At 39.0% G+C, this 15,526-nt stretch overlaps 1 long non-coding RNA gene across 1 annotated transcript; it reads left to right on the top strand.

Annotated features, from left to right (window-relative positions):
- Window positions 1-20: 20 nt before the first annotated feature.
- LOC140932954 (uncharacterized) lies at window positions 21-5,808 on the top strand. Its single transcript, XR_012165011.1, has 4 exons — window positions 21-146; window positions 2,214-2,311; window positions 4,461-4,537; window positions 5,645-5,808. It is a non-coding gene; the product is annotated as an uncharacterized lncRNA (long non-coding RNA).
- Window positions 5,809-15,526: the final 9,718 nt, after the last annotated feature.

Genomic DNA, 15,526 nt, shown 5'->3' with positions numbered 1-15,526 from the left:
GAGGGCTCGTCAGTGACGATTGGTGCCGAGTTGCTGACTTCGTCAGTTTTGTTTTCGCTTCATTATTTCCTGTTTGTCAAGGGAAAATAAGTCAAAGGACTCGGCCGTCTTATGGCGTCAAAAGTAGTGGTCTCGATAGAATATTGGTAAGTTATTTTAGATCAGTTTTCCTCGTGATTTGACTTCTCCCTCTTTTACATTTCTGAATTCGTATTGTCCACAGATATTGGAAAGGATTCATGACGACCTTTCGTTTTGCATCTCAACTGACTCAACAATTGGAATTGTAATGAAGATTTATTTTGCACAAAAACTTGTTTAGTTTCATTTGTCAAGCCTTTTCACTCACTCAAGTTAAAGTCATGTATCTCGACAGAATGGATTTCCTATGTTTGTGCTCTGCTCGGGTTACTACTACTTGTTTGCACGTGACGTCATGGCGGCCATGTTGGTGGTCAAGAACAAAAGCTTTTCTCTTCTCTGGGAACTAAACTATATTGTCATGTAAATTTTTCGAGCAACATTTCTATTGTATTAACCCCCAACATGGCCGCCTTGTCACGTGGTTGCAAGCCAAGAATTGTGAGTGAAGAAGTGTCATGGTTTGCACTTTGTTTGAAATAAGGGAATTGTTGTAAATTATGAAACACATGTTAATCAAATTGAAGATTCCGACGGTGACATTATTTTGGCAGTTCAAAGCATGCATTGTGTGCGAAATCTTTTTAAAATCATGTCATACATGTTTTTTCAAGGTTTCTCAAAGAAGAAAGTGAAATTTCAATTCGGAAATATTTTGGTCACAGGTCATAAACACAATCTTTGCGGAAAGTGAAAAAAAGTGATTCATTATTTCATTATTGACAGCCGGGAAAAAGTAAGCCTTGACAGAAAAAGCCTACAGATTCAGGCTAAAAGCTGGGATTTTTTTTGAACCCTGTATTCTGGTTGTTTATTCAAGAAAACAGTACTTGTTCAAGAAGTGTAAATGCGATGTATGGTGTATTTGTCATTTCAGCTCTCAAGTCATGAAATTTTACCCTGCCCCAGTAATACAGCTACCCTGTTAAAAGGGCCATTTTTTTTACGCATTGGTGATTTTTAGGGAGAATGAATTTAAGTTTGTCCAGCAATAATGTGACCTAAGTTGTCAGGATGAGTCTGATTCGCACATACAAACGTAGGCCTTGGTGTTTTCGTTCTTATCTTTTGTTATGGGCTGGTCGATTCAAAACTTCAAAACCCCCGATGAGCAACCTCCCCCCCCCCCCCCACTTTTTTTTTAAAACAGGCCTTGATCTTTTTTTTTTATATACACTTTACCTTCAAAAACGCATACAGTGTACATGTAGCTTATGGATCGTCCAAAGACGCTAAACTTGGAATTTCTGGCTCAAATTCCCCACCCAGGCAATGGTCAAATTCCCCAATACCCCAGCACAAGTGATGGTGAAATGCCTGGCTGGGAGGAAAATTGATCAGCACATTATTGTTGGACAAACTTAAATTCATTCTCCTTAAAAATCACATCTACCAGTCCACAACATCAACAAGTGAAAGTGCTAGGTATTTCATTTACCTCTCCACTTAACAAAGTAGCTTACTTGCATAACCTTCAGACTGTCAAACCCTTTCAGTATGAAAAATCAGGACATTTATTTAACCAAAGTACAAGTGACATGAGCGCTGAAGCAACCTTGTTCCCAGGGTTCTCTTCTACCCTTCCCTACAGAGAGAGAGAGAGAGAGAGAGAGAGAGATAGATAGATAGGAGAGAGAACCTGGGAACAAGGTTGGCACTGAAACTTAGAGTAAATAAATAACTAACTTAATAAATAACCTCAGATGGGTATGATTCTCCAGTGTGGTACAAAATAATAATATCTTACCTAGTATCTTTGTCTGTCATCCTAGGACATACAAAGTCACAGAGATTTGAGGAATATGTATAACATCATGTTACGAGTGTATACTGTTCAAGTCATACTGAAACTTCATAAAAATGATGAACAACTTCAGGCACATTTTGAATTAATTTTGTACTTTATTGAGGAATTTTACCTGTCAAAGTGAATAAATTATTCTAAATTTAATTTCTCATACTCTTAATGTATGGTTGGGCCACCTGTGCTGCTATGAGTGTAAAAGTCGGATTAATGGATGAAAATATCATGTAATTTTGCAAAGATACTGAGTTTTCTTTTATTCTTTCAGTGGTGGATGAGGGTATGGCCCACGCTACGAGGAACTGGCTGATAACATCAAGGCCAGTGTCCCTGAAGCTGATGTTAGTGGCCATGTTGGTCGCACATGTAAGTTGAAACCAAAGAGCCTTCACAATCTTTTACCTAAGATAAACTTAAAAGAACTGTGTCACGGAATTTATCAAAATTCACTCAGTTGGATCTTCCACCAAATTGAGTGAAGCATAAGATAATCGCTGAGAGCATTTAAAGAAGGTCTTCTCTGTTTTCACTGTCACACCATCAACAATAAAAATGCAAACTGTTTAATACAGAAAGTCCAGAATCTGGAAAATGAAAGAAGATAGCGTAAAGTCTCGCCAAGAATCAAGGCTGTGGGATATTTCATATGCGAGATAATCAGAAACGTCTTACCCAAATTTATAAAGTTTTGTATGGAGGTCAGGTACCTCGTTGGTGTCCCTTTGATGGGCACAAATGTGGCTGCCAAAAACCAACAGAAGAATCAATAGTTTCTTGGTTTGAATTTTATGTGACAACATTTGAAAAACAAGAATAAATAACATTTAAGCCCATTATTGATTTTCATATCTATTTGGGGATAGGTGTCAAAGGAAACTGAGAATCAACCTAGAATTTTAACCTTAATTTAATTTTGGTCTGTAACTTTTTTGAGCCCTCATTTTTTTGTGTCAGAAATCTCACTCATTCCTTGCACTCCTTCATTTAATTTGCTTAATAATGTCAACATGTTTAAATACTATCTCTCAAACTTTCTTTGAGGTATAAAGAGGGCATTACATGGTGGCCCAGAGAAACGAAATTTTGTCTTCGAGTGTTCTTAAGAGGGAGAGCTGTACAGCCCCCAAAATGATCCTGACCCCGAAATGATCCCCAACCTTGAAAGGATCCCCAAATCGACCCCGAAATGATACCGACCCCGAAATGATCCCTATTTCTCTTCATGTCAACCCCAAAATGATCCCCAATTAATTCTTGGAATGGAACTTGTATTCCGCCACGGAATTATTACAAATCTGTTGCAGCGTTTACGTTCTTAAATCGTGTTTAACACTTCGCTACAAATTAAAAACATTACAGTTTTTCCTTCTTTTCTTCCCATGAGACCCCGTGTGCGCCTCAACCTAATCCCCAATCTTCTGTCATCCCAAAAAACACTTAAATAGCGACTGGGTACGAGTCTGAGTCAAGAAGATGTAAGCAGCGAATGATCAAACAAAGTGAAATAGAGTTTAGTTGCGATATTTCGACTGGCTAATACCAGTCTTCATCAGGTCTATTGAGACATCACAAATTCACAGAAATATATATGAAGTAAAATTATGACCGGAAATTACATAGTATGACGTGGTATGGTGGCTTTAAAAGACAAGATAACAAAAAAATAAAAGATATACTATATATAGTTACAGTTCGTCATGTTTGTTGATGCCCAGAGGCTCAATTGTCTTAGCTTTATGGATAAGGTGGGCTTCACATGCTTTCCTGAAAGAATCACGCCCATTCTTAAGTTTTTCAATAGGAATCAAAAGCATATGATTGTCGGAATGATTACTGGTTAAAAAGTGTTCTGAAACTGCAGTATGGATGTAATTACCAGTAGGGTTGAGTATAGGTCGTCTGTGTTCATGAAAACGGTCTTTGAGGCGACGCTTAGTTTCTCCAATATATTGTAGATTACACAGGCGACATTGAATCAAATAGATAATATTAAAAGTTTCACAAGTGATATGAGATTTGATGTGGTGGTTCTCACCTGTAGAGTGAAAAGTGTAATCGCGGCTACGACAAAACCTTTCCTAAGATCCAATGCAACGAGCTTCCGACATTCTTTGCAATGACCCACTTACAAATCCAAGACTCAGACTGAAACCTGCTAAAGTCTTCTTGACTGTAACATTTTCAATTTGATCTATTTTGAGTGATCATGATCTTTTTGGATCCGACATTGAGTAAGATTGATTGTACATGGTATTTGCAGTGTTTTTCTTTTTTTTACCTTAATTAAACATTTTGCTACAGTTTATGTGATTTTTTAGCGCTTTTGTCATCTAATCACTTTATGTATACTTTTGCATCTTCAATGTCATTTTAAGAGGTTAAAAAGTGTTAAAACACCATTTTTAAAATTCAATATCCAAGGCATGCAGTATTAATTAACATCATTTTTAGAATTTAACATCTATGCAGTTTTCTCTATAACCCGAGAAACCTCTATAACCTTTCCCTGTCACAGCCTCATTTGAAGTCACTATAAATGGAAAGCTGGTGTACTCAAAACTGTCCCAAGGAGCATTTCCTGTATTCAAAGAGGTAAACAATAGTTCAGCATTGTAGAAAGCAATAATATTGGAATTGTTTCCTATCTGAGGATCATAGTTTCTGTGGTGGTAATTTTGTTCTTCAGGGTGCAAAGAAAGTCAGTTTTACAGCCTGCCATTCAGCAAACTGTAGCTAGCATGTACTAGCCCACAAGTCATTTCAACTAGCCCAAAACCCTTTTTGATTAGCAGGATTGATTACAATCCTTCTGTAATTTGAATTTCCCCCCAAAACAGCACTTGCCCATCAGGCAAGTTAAGAACAAAAATCACTAGCCCTAGCGAAAAATTCACTAGCCCCGAGCTATCGAACACAACTTTCTTTGCACACTGTTCTTACTTTGCATCTAGTCCTGGAATGTGTGAATGGTTCCTCTTTATCTACTGTCAACTCCATTTATATGTACGCGGAGAGGGCTGCCATACAGTGTAGAAAGTGTCCATATTGAGTCGAACATGTTATTTAAGTCAAAAATAAACCCTTTTATTTAAACAATATACTGAGAAATAGAAAAGGACATTAGCATCATCAAATTAAACAACTCTTACCTTCAAGAAGCCATCATTCTGCTGTCTATGTCAGTGGAAACAATCAATGTCACACATAAAATACTTTACTTAAAGAAAAACTGTTCTATGAACAACTTGTTTAATGCCAACGTATTCTGGTGTTATTGACGTCTGCAATAATACTATTATTATTAATTATTAATCCTATCTCAGAGGTCTGTAGCACTGGGAAGACAGGGAAGATCGCTGTCAACTGAAGGTTTTTTAAACTTAGAAAAGGAATATTTTATTACAGCACACAGTTGAAATTGAACTGTCCACACCACACTAGCAAAGTTAACTTTCTGTGACAATCCGTTTGTTGAGCAAGAAACAAGTGTGTGTTGTCCACATTACACTGTAACGAGTGTTTGTATTAAGCGGGTTGAATTAGAGAAAATGCTAAGGCTTTACCCAGAGAAAAAGCAAACTGTCCGTAGTGAGGTGTCCTTTTTAAGATGGTGTCTGTAAAGCGAGATTTGACTGTACGTTTTAAGTCACCTGCTGTTTCAAGTTATTAATAAGAAATTATATTTTTACTTTTGCCAAGATTGTCCAGGTGGTTCATGAATGCAGTGAAGGAAAAGAACCTCGAGAAGTGACAGAAAAAGAGCCAAATTCTTGCATCTTGATGTAAAGTACATCATTAAAATTGCCACTCCTGTTCAGAGTTATTAATTATGACCACTTATCAGTTATAATACTATTGTAATTTAGGGGTGGCGAATGGTACCTCGAAAAACGTGGGTCTCGGAAAATTTTGGCAGGATCTCGAAATCTCGGAAGCGTTTTTGATAAGTCTCGAAGTCTCGTTTTTTCATGGTTTGCTTTTACTTTTTTTGAGTCTCAAAAATTTTCACCAAAGAGTCTCGGGCTCGGATTTCTAACTAGGATCTCGGCGTCTCGGCGAGTCTCGGATTTTACCATTCGCCACCCCTTAATTTTTAGGAAAAAAATTCAATGTAGCCTTTTGTTGAAAATCAATGTACAACTACTTTTTCTTTTCGCTTTTTTCTTTTCTTATATGCTCCCGAGCCAGGATCATTAAGTAAGCCCTTGTTGATTTTAGATTTTAAAATTTCTGATTTCTTTACTGTCTGAAGGAGGTTTGGCAACACAACTAACCAATTTACTCAGTATTTTATACACCTCAATTACTAATATTTATCAGTCTGGGTATCTATTGTTGATGCAAAGTTCACTGTTTGTTTTTTGTATGATAGTCACATCTGAAAGTTTGTCAATGATGTTGACTTGAAGTTTATAAATTCATCAGTGTAACAGCAGAAACTTAATGGATTTTCCAGGTTATTGCAAGTTGTATGTAATCTGAATTATTAATCAATAAAGGAAGGTAATTTCATTTTAATCATGCTCAATGATTCCAACGCAATGAAGATGGCTGCGAATAGCGTGCAATAGAAGAACAGAGAAGCGCACTGGATTCAAGAATGTATGAGGCCGCAAAAGCCAGCGAATGATTAACGTAAAAAGAAGGCTTTTTCCTTTTTTGCTAGATCACGACCAGGCAATTGCTTGGATTTGTTACCAATTTCGCGAGGAATTTGTTTTTCAGCGTATGAATGGAGACGCGTACGATCTCTCTGTACAATACTTAACTGAACGAGTTAAAACTAGGCCCACAGTAATAAGAAGAAGAATACAAAAAGAGAATAAATTGGGCAATGTTGATAAGCTTTAATTCTTGTATTGGTAGCCGTGTCCAAAGTTTGAAACTTCGCTCCCAGTTACTATTATCAAGAGTCTCTATCCTCAGGTAGACTGACTGATTCCTTAATCACGCTGACTTTTGTTATAGGCCTATGAACTGCGTGGAGGGTTCCTAACCAAGAAGAAACAAGAACGCTCTAAGTAGCGTTGAGTCTCGCTTGTTTGTAGATAAGATAAGAAGTGAGGAGGTGAATAGAGCGCGAGCGTTCGTCACTCGGGGGGGGGGGGGGGGGGGCGCTCCGCATATAAAAGGGCTTGGGATGCTCGTCGTCTTGCTTAGGCCGGGGTGTAAATTTCGGATTTTGGTCTCACTTACGGTGTTCTGGGCAAAACGGTATGATATTTAGCCGTGAAGGTCTTGTTTAGGGTTGCATGTGAAAAAATATAAAAATACGTGTATTGTGTGAGTTTTCAGTAACATAGTCTCTCAGGGGTCAAAAAAGCTTGGGCTACGCCCGGATCGATCTCTTGTAGGGGTTTAATTCAAAATTTCTGACAAGCATCCCCTTGCCTTTCATATGCAGAGTCGTCCTCCCCAGGGGTTCGTCATAATTCCTCAGAGTCACCGACAGCAAGTGAAAAAGTTGAATTATGATTTCAATCTACTGCACAGGGTCCAGAGGAGTTGCGTGTGAATAAATAAATTAATTATTTAAAGTCTCACCTCGAAAAATGTTTATACCTGTCGCTTAGCACGATTCATTAGCCCAATGGGATCTTTATGAATCTACTGTAAAGGATTTCTTTGCTTTTTACCTGATCCAGATCGACTTTGTTGTTCGCCATTTTGAAAATCAATAACCGCAAGCTATATTCTCGTTGGTGCACAGCAGGTCGTCCGAAGGGTGACGGAAGACCGTCGCCCGAAGGGCGACCGAAGCGCGAAGTGGCGAGTAAAAAAATGGATAAGGGAGGATACTTGTACCACGTGACTTAGTTCGTTGTGAACCGCATCTCTCGGTGACGGAAGTGAATGAGACCGGAAACGCAAAAGCAACAGACCGCTGCTAATTTGAGAATCAAAACATCAGGTACGGAGGGAGTTTTAAAGATCTTGGAGATCTATGCGAAGGCAACAGAGTTTTAAGTGAAGTGAAGATCTTTCAAGACTGAAGATTTGTTGTGTACATGCCAACAGTCTTCGATGTCTCTAAGCAGGTTTCGCTTGTGTAAAGGCTTCCCACTACCCAGTCGCAAAACGAACAGCCAAAGGCGCAAGAGGTAACATTGTATGAACCACCGAAGAATGGCTCAGTCGTGATGATATTACAGTTGCCTTGTACCTCCGCTCTACTCAGTACTACGTTTTATTACAACAGTACACACGACCTGTAAATCACTACCCGTAATAATTTAAGATTTTCCAAACAAAACTAATGAGTTGGGCTTAACGTGATACAGCATTGCACAAAAACGTTACATTCATGGACTAAAGAAAATCGCTTAGTTATTCAGATCCAGAAGATACTTTGGAGAAAATTGGAACCCTTATTCAGCCGTAATAAAAAGCTTCACCATCATGCTTCAAAATAGTCTGCTACACAGCCGTTTTTAATGTCGTCACGCAACGCTCTTCCCCGCTAATAGCCACAGTAAATCGATATGTGTGTCATGATCTCTCAGTGTGAAACATGCGGGTAAAATAACATTTACTCAGTGAAAATGTAGAACCTTCCAGAGCATAATCTACCCAGCAGACGAAAAAAACTTTATTGGAACGAGCAGCATTTTGGCATGAGGTAAAAGTCGTGTAGGTTTACCATCTCCTTTTATTGCTCTGATCTTGAACACTTTTACCTTACTACGTCATTTCCGTCATCATCTGTTGCGGTGGACGGCAAACGGAAGTGCTGTCTCGAAGCCGTAAATTTCGGTCGCCGAAAATGAATTTGAATTCTTTTTTATGCCGTTTTCCTACAGTATTTCGCAAATACATAAGAATTCTAGATCAGGTTAGTCAAATCGGGCAATTTCATTGAATTTCATTTGAGTTTCAAAGATTCCAAAATCGGCCCAAGATTTGTTTCCTCGACATTTATCATCGCCTGTACAATAATATTAATGATGTACGAAATATCAAGTTGTTCGTTACAATTAAGTATCCAGCATCATGAAAAAAAGGAAAAGAATCAGGCTGTTGAACACGAGAGGTAAATTAACCACGATTTGCTTGTTGTTTTTTACGTCATCAACGAACTTCTGCTCATGAACATTCTTCCTTGTTTCAACATCTGATGTATTCACTTCTTTCAAAGTTGTCAACGCTTTCAAACGACAGAATTCGTGGAACGAACCATTCCGAAAACGCTCGACATCTTTTAGTGTGGGTCTACCACGAATGGTGTGTGGATTTGTAAGCGACATCACCGTATAATCCATTAATCTTTCCAAATTTTTCGTCTCAGAACATAACATTCGGACAATTGCGCGTTGTTTTTCGAAGCGTTCACTGAGATTGAGAGCATCGTGTCGATTTTCATCCCCAGATTCTGCGCTACTATGACCCGGAACACGTCTTTACAAAACTATTCTTTCTGTCACGTTTAGCTGTATTTACTTTTTCGCACGTGATCGTGAAGGTCAGAACCAAATTACCATAAGATCAGAGAGAGTTTACAGTTTTACTTTTTGTTCTGTCGTAATACGGTGGTCCATATGTTTTGCACTTACGATTTTATCGGCTTACTATGTCATAAGCATGAAACGTAACCTGTTTTAACGCAAAAGACAAAGTCTTACATGGAAGAAAAGCACTTAAACGTGATAAACATTGCGCGCGTTATTCCATCAACTTACATCAACTTGCATCAACTTACCCTCCTTAAAACAAATAGAAAATTGAATTTTTATACTACCTTTAAGAACGATAATAAAAAAGCAGAATTCTTAAATATGATTAAAAATCCACTTCACAAAACCTCACTCAATAAATTTCGACTAGGAAATCATCGATTACATATTGAAACAGGCAGACACACAGTACCTAAAACTCCCGAAAATTTAAGAATATGTTATCTATGTCAGACGAATGAAGTTGAAAATGAACTTCATTTTCTATTCTTCTGCAAACTTTATGACAATTTACGTTTAAAATTCTTCAGTGAAATATCTGATAGATATACACTTTTCAAGGACTTAGATGTGACTTCAAAACTTTTATTTCTCTTTAATAGTATAGATCCCTCTGTTTGTAGATCAATTGCTGCTTTTGTTTTTGAATGTATGCGTTACAGACATGATATGTTATTTCAGAAAAGAATATAATCTTTTTATTTTGCCATATATTTATAAATGATATATTTGTACTTTATTCATAAGTATTAGATAGGTAATGCCATGTATAGATATGGAAATACCTTAATAAATTGTTGTTGTTGTTGTTGTTGTTATTCCAGTCATCCCCCAAAATAAACCACATGCTCATCACGAGACTCATTTCCATACAATGAGAGTCGTCACGATTCTTATCCCCAGTTTCCACGGTCTTCGCTAGGAACGCGGGACCTACAAACTAGGTCCCACCGAAAAAAAAAAAGAAACCGAACTGCATTTTAAGATTCTCGCTTTGCTAAAGCAAGCGAGACTAACAAGTAAACTTCGGGTTATTCGCAATTTTAGCTGGTCAAACAATGAGGGTCGAAGCGTGCGCTTTGGTGTAATGACCTGTTTGAAGAAAGTGGACATACCTTGTTTACCGTCTTGTCAAAATTCACCACACTGTTATCCAATTAGATGACCGTTTGGAAGAGGAGAAATACAACGAAAGGAGGCTATTGGGAAGTCTAGAGGTTGTCTGAAGAGACGGATGTCATTTCAGACTAACTAGGCTGGAGGGTGATCCCGTTCGCTTAATACTGGTGACCGACAGCGCTATAAGAATCAAAGAAAGACTATCGTCAACTCGTGGGTACGTTGTTTAGAAAATAATCAATTAGTTATCAACTCTGGTTTTCCCACAGTGAATTTTAGGAAATGATAGAAATTCATATTATAAATATACTATCCTTGTTCTGGAAACACAATACTTTTCTTGCTGTTTATTGCACTTTAGTAACAGTTATTTAAGTATATATTTAAAAACAAAACAAAAAAAACAGCAAAACAAATAAGCAAACAAGACAAAACAAAAAAGAAAAAAAAAAGGAAGAAGGGAAAAAGAAGGTCTTAGCAGGATTTGCATCCGGTACCTTCGGTTTGACCCGACCTCACATAGCCACTACGCCATTGAGGATGGTCACATGATTTCGCGAAAAGTCTCACATTTATCCCTTTTCCATGGAACTTCCGCCGGCAAACGACCGGGGGAAACGATCGAGCCATAAAAACGACTCGAAGCAATGGGATGAAATTAAGGCTAATTGAAACCAGGCTACTGACAGTAAAAAACAATGTAAACGCATTTCATGGCAATGAAAGAACATATCACGATACAAAGCCGACACAACTCCTCCGCGAAGTAGGACGCAAAACAGGCACCCTAATGTCCCTCGCGTAAAGAAGAAGTATCGTATCGTCTTACTGTTAGTATGCGAAACTTTCCCGATTTGATGAAACTAGGCGCGCACGGTGGTCCCGGTTTTGGTCCCGGTTAATTTTCAGCATGTGCGCCTGGCTCAGCAACCGCGCAAACTGGGTTTGTCAACGAGTCGCATGTCGCACACAAGCACAACAAGTGGCGCCAAATCCTCGCCCAGGAAGATTAGAGGAACAGGAGATTGGAATCAAAGGAATTATGATCGTTTTACACTGTCGAAAACCCAGATTTCTTAGTTTGCCGGTTTCCCCGCAGATATATAGATCAAAGTCTGCAAAGTTTCAGCTCCGTATTACCGCCCGAATAATAGTAATTTCCAGGCGAGCTGCACCAGGCCATATTTGTTCTTTTTTTTTTGTCTTTTTCTAAATGCGGGCCGCTAAATCTGCTTTTTAATACACTGTTAACAATAACACTACACAATACGCGAAAAAGAAGAAGAAGAAGAAGAAAAGAAAGAACAACGTATGGACCTTTAACATTTAACACGATATTCGCGGTTGGTCACCCGTCCAGTTCGTAACCCCGACCGACAGGGCTTAACTTGAGTGCCGTTACCAAACCGAGTTTCGCGAAGGTTATTGCGAGATACATAGTTCCATAGAGTTAAAAAGTTATTCAGCAATTGTCAGACACAAATCAGCAACGTGGATCGACAGAACTTTGACCTGGTTTTGTCAACGTGGATCGACAAACTCGATTCAAACCACATTAGGAATAGCTCAAATTTCTCAAAACCCAGTCAAAGACAAGAAAGGTGCTAACGTGAAATAACCGGGTTTTGTTGTAAAATAAACAGTGGTCCATGTGTTTTTAGGGTTAGTTTATTGCGAAATCCCAATTATTTTATTTGATACAAGGACATGCCAGAAAAAATGAACTGGGAAATATCTCAAAGGTGAGAAACTTGAAACAGTGGTCCATATTTTTGTTGGGTTAGTTTATTGCGAAATCATTTATATCAGTTGCGTTCGACGTTGCGTTCAAGAATGTCACACTCGAAGCCAAAGCATCCGTTCGACACCTAGATAATTAAAGATGGTTTTGCTGTTTCACACGTGTTCTATTACATTTGCAGTGTTGGTTGAACTCATTATGAGATGTATAAAAAACAATTGTCCATCCTAGGCATGTCATGTATGAGGATTTTCATTAACCCAGGAAACAAAGTGTAATAATTGAGAAAACACAAAAGAGAACAAAATAATTACACTCAGAAACTCTAATACGAAAACTGCATTTCAAAGGTTCATGGCAAATACATGGACAACCACAAGGAGTCTTCATTCGGGTTTTAAAAGGTTGGGGGCAGATTTAGTGACAACTATAACTAGTATAGTCCGTATTTTATACCCAGTCCGCAGTCCGTAGTCCGCAGTCCGTGTTTTATACTGACCGCCATAAATTCATTCATACACATAACCTACTACAGTACTACAAGGTAGTAGATCAAGCCAGCGTCGAAGTTGAAGGAGTGGAAGAGCAAATGCTCATCTTCTTGTCAAGTTTAACGCCTGGGCGGGTCAAAGGCTTTTGAATCGTACTAATTTGAAAGAATCCTGCCTGTCTTAAATTTGGTAAGACCTCTATCCTCAGGGTCGTAACATGGTATATCCGGGGCCCGCTGATCCCTATTTTCTTGCCGTCATTTTGATCCCTGAGCCCCATTTTCTCCCAAATTTTGATCCCTGAGCCCTGATAAAAGAATTGATCCCATCCATGTTTTTACACAAAATTTTAACTTAGGCAACTTTTTTTATCTCCAAATATAGAATATAGAACATGCTCAAATAGGTTGATGAGAAAAACATTAACTTTAATTTTTTAGTGCAAGTTGTAGGTTGTATCAGAGCTTTCTATTCTGCTATCCCTGTTGATGTTGTAGTCTTATGCGAATTTCCTCTCTCACACTGTTTGTGGTACAGTGAGGATCACGATCAATTACCAGTAACAAAATACCTGCTTTACATGAAGTAGAAAAATAAATGATGCAAGCCACAGGTTCTACAGTTTAACAGCTTTTCTGTGTCAAGCCCATTAACAGCTTTTCCATTGTGTAGATTGTCAGAGGACATATCTGGTTGTAGGTCTTCCGGCTACTCCTTCGAGCTTCAAATCTAATTGGCTCTGAAAAGTTGTCCGCCCGAGCTTGCTCCCCTTCCTCTTCGTCACCACTTGACGCAGGTGAATCATCTGATTCAATTGACCCCTGGAGCAATGCAACTAGGAGTTGTTCTTCAAGGCAGCTCAAACAGAAGTTGTTTCCATCTTTTATTATTTGAACTTTCCCGATGATATACACTCAGGTGAATTTCTATCGTCACGGTGCCCAGTCTGGTATACAAGGGGATCTTCTTCTGACTGTTCCAGCCATCTCAAACCCATGTGATCTTCCAGGAATGCGTCACCGTTATAGTGGAGGTCTTTTAAAAGAACTGCAAGGAAGAAAGGATGATATACCTCTTGTACTTGTGCTTGAGAGCAACTACGTCGCCTTTTGAATAGATAATCTCATATTCTTCGGCGGCGCCTTGAACTGTAGTTTGTCCTTCACTCCCTTGAACCTCTTTCGGCAGATCGACCTCTCTATATGCCGACGCATTCCTTCTGAACATACTCAGAGCAAGTAGAAGTGTACCAGCACTTTCTTTGGTCCTCCCTCTTGTTCGTTGCTGTCGTACACCCCATCCGAATTCCTTCGCATAGCTCTGCAATGCCTTTCTTTGTCGCTCCTTTCCCTCCGCGCTCGTTTCCTCGTCCATATCCTCCTTAAGGGTTACTCTTGCCGTGCGACTTTCGAAGCCATTCTGGTGCCTTTGGATCCAGCTTTCTCTGTGTGTAATGGCTTTGAGGACCGGTATAAAAGATAAAAGAGGATTGGTAAAGCCTCTCTATTGATTCTAAAAGGCAGCTGGGTCGCCGCGATACGTATTCGTTCAGAGCTGGTGTTGTCACTCCACTAAAAAATTCAGGCTTCAAATCTAAGGTGGTGATACCTTTCGGGGCCAACCATTACATAAGCCGAGGCCAGGAGCCCATCTGCCGAGGCCGAATAGCCCAAAGGGCCGAAAAAATTCTTGTAGATCAATATTGTCACTAAAGTCTGTAAATTTTGGGCAAAACAAAATAGCCACTCAGGGTTTTCAACTGTTTTGTAAAGTAGCGGACATACCTTCTGAAAGCACCGGACATGAATTTTTTCTTGGCGCCGTAAGGCGCGTCGCGAGCGCCGAAGGCGCAAGCTTTTAGGGGGGTCTGGGGGCATGCTCCCCCAGGAAATTTTTACAATAGAATACTCAGAAATGCCATTTCCAGCGTTTCTGGAACCAAGGAAACAGTTTCCTAGGCAATGCTGGCGCTCACTAAAATTCTCTTTAAAAAGTAAATTACTGAATGAAAATGGTCAGTTGGTAGGGGGAGGGGGAGGGGGAAGGAGAATGGCAACAACAGAATTTTCATTGGCTTATCATTGCGAATTTATTTGATTTTCAAAAAAGATGTTTGGTAACTTGGGTTGTAGTAATATATAATACAGTAGTAAAAAAAAATCGCCAATATTGATCTCAAAGTACCGGACGTGGAATGGCAAACGACCGGACGAAACGTCCGGCCTCCGGCCTCAAATGAAAACCCTGGCCACTGAACGAATGAGGTCTGAAAAAATCTTGCATGAAAAAAACTAACCCATCCCCGGCTCAAAAATCAAATAGTGGGCCCCTTACTGGTGGCCCTTCATGCTGAGTGCTATAATATATTAAATACCTGCAGACTCTGCTACTTGTACCTAGTATGCAACATTCCTTCCACTAATTCAACCGTTTATTTTATATAAAAAAAACTAAAGAAAATAAACTATTAAGGTTTTGTTACTTTTATTTCACCGAGGTAAATCTTTGGTGTTCCACTTATTTTCACTAATTCTACACTGTAATTTCAGACTATTTATCATACAAGCATTTATCAGTTATACAGTAATGGAATGTGTCCTTTACTTTCCCGGCCCAATACTAGTACTGGAAGGTGAACCGATCTCGGTTTCTCATCAGAGTTCGAGATGACCCTAAAACTCCATGCAGTTAGAGCAGATTTATTAAATTGCGAGAAAGCATTTATTTTGCAACAAAGCGCGCGAACTCATTGTACTTTTGTATTCTACTTTTGACGTCC

The sequence above is a fragment of the Porites lutea genome, chromosome 4, assembly GCF_958299795.1.
Source record: "Porites lutea chromosome 4, jaPorLute2.1, whole genome shotgun sequence".
In the NCBI taxonomy this organism is placed as follows: Eukaryota; Metazoa; Cnidaria; class Anthozoa; order Scleractinia; family Poritidae; genus Porites; species Porites lutea.
Note: the sequence above shows the minus strand (reverse complement) of the source record. Positions and strands in the feature narration are given on the sequence as shown.